Here is a 2096-nt window from a genome sequence, read left to right as displayed (position 1 = left end):
AGTGTTTATCGCCCTCTGTTTCCTGATACAGTGTGTGGCCACCCGAAGCCCCACCTCCATGCCTTCCTGCCACGATGGACTGTACCCTAGGACTGTGCCCGAGAGCAAGCCTTCTCCACTATGCTCCTCTTATTGGAGTATTTTATCCTAGCAGTGAGACAAGCAACTAATAAACATGGTAAAACTCTGTCTCAGAAAACAAAACCTTTCTTATGGCAGTGCTGTGTATTTATCTGTTTACTTTTTGGTTTAATTTTCTCAATTATAGGTTGCCTCCCAGTCCCTCCTGCAATGCACCACCCCGGGATCCCCCCAGCCCCTCCCGGCTCTCCTACCGCCATGGCTGACAAGGAAGCTGTCTTTGATGACGCGGTGGAAGGACGTGTGATCAACGAGGAGTACAAAATATGAAAGAAAAACACCCCTTTTCTTTATGATTTGGTGATGACCCATGCCCTGGAGTGGCCCAGTTTAACTGCCCAGTGGCTTCCAGATGTTACCAGGCCTGAAGGGAAAGATTTCAGCATTCATCGACTTGTCCTGGGAACACACACATCGGATGAACAAAACCACCTGGTGATAGCCAGTGTGCAGCTCCCTAATGATGATGCTCAGTTTGATGCTTCACACTATGACAGTGAGAAAGGAGAATTTGGAGGTTTTGGCTCTGTCAGTGGGAAAATTGAAATAGAAATCAAGATCAACCATGAAGGAGAAGTAAACAGGGCTCGGTACATGCCCCAGAACCCTTGCATCATTGCAACAAAGACTCCATCCAGTGATGTGCTTGTTTTTGACTACACTAAGCATCCTTCTAAACCAGACCCTTCTGGAGAGTGCAACCCAGATTTGCGTCTCCGTGGACATCAGAAGGAAGGTTATGGTCTTTCTTGGAATCCAAATCTCAGCGGGCACTTACTCAGTGCTTCAGATGACCATACCATCTGAATATGGGACATCAGTGCAATTCCAAAGGAAGGAAAAGTGGTGGATGCAAAGACCATCTTCACGGGGCATACAGCAGTAGTAGAGGATGTTTCCTGGCATTTGCTCCACGAGTCTCTGTTTGGGTCAGTTGCTGATGACCAGAAACTTATGATTTGGGATACTTGTTGAAACAATTCTTCCAAGCCAAGCCACTCAGTTGATGCTCACACTGCTGAAGTGAACTGCCTGTCTTTCAATCCTTACAGTGAGTTCATTCTTGCCACAGGATCAGCTGACAAGACTGTTGCCTTGTGGGATCTGAGAAATCTGAAACTCAGGTTGCATTCCTTTGGATCACATAAGGATGAAGTATTCCAAGTTCAGTGATCACCTCACAATGAGACTATTTTGGCTTCTAGCGGAACTGATCGTAGGTTGAATTGTGGGATTTAAGTAAAATTGGAGAAGAACAGTCCCCAGAAGATGCAGAAGACGGCCCACCAGAGTTGCTGTTTATTCATGGTGGTCACACTGCCAAGATATCTGATTTCTCCTGGAATCCCAATGAACCTTGGGTGATTTGTTCTGTATCAGAAGACAATATCATGCAAGCGTGGCAGATGGCAGAGAACATTTACAATGATGAAGACCCTGAAGGAAATGTGGATCCAGAAGGAAAAGGATCCTAGACATGTCTGCACTTGTGATTTAGACTCCCATTGTTTTCTTCTGAACCCTGAGATGGATTTAACACTGGTTTGAGACACAGACTTTGTTCAGCTATCCGGCTACAATAGGTGCCACCAACAATACTATTAGCCCAAACCATGGGTGTTTTCTAAATCTTTAACTGGGGGGCTTAATTCAACAAAGTCACAGACTTATATTTAAATTTTTCTTCAGGAATTTTCTAGTAACAAACCTAGGTCTGAGGTGGCTTCAGAAATGGGGCATTGTGTGTGATTATTTTCTATAAATATTGTAAGATGACAGCTTGCAATATTTATACTCCTGGCTTGAACACCTACTTCACTTATTCCTTATCCACTCTAGTCACTTTCTTGAGAATATGAAAATTTTGGGATATAGCTTAAGAAGAAAAATAATCTTATATAACATGCCCCATTTCTGAAGCTACTTTAGACCTGGGTTTATTACTAGAAAATTCC

The 2096-nt window shown here is 43.8% G+C and overlaps 1 pseudogene; it reads left to right on the top strand.

The window, feature by feature from the left end:
• The first annotated feature begins 339 nt into the window (after positions 1-339).
• Positions 340-1616, top strand: LOC121437440 (annotated as a pseudogene).
• Positions 1617-2096: the final 480 nt, after the last annotated feature.

The sequence above is a fragment of the Microtus oregoni genome, unplaced genomic scaffold, assembly GCF_018167655.1.
Source record: "Microtus oregoni isolate MIOR12 unplaced genomic scaffold, Mior012 000052F_ref0000163, whole genome shotgun sequence".
NCBI lineage: Eukaryota > Metazoa > Chordata > Mammalia > Rodentia > Cricetidae > Microtus > Microtus oregoni.
This window is presented reverse-complemented; position numbering and strand designations above follow the sequence as displayed.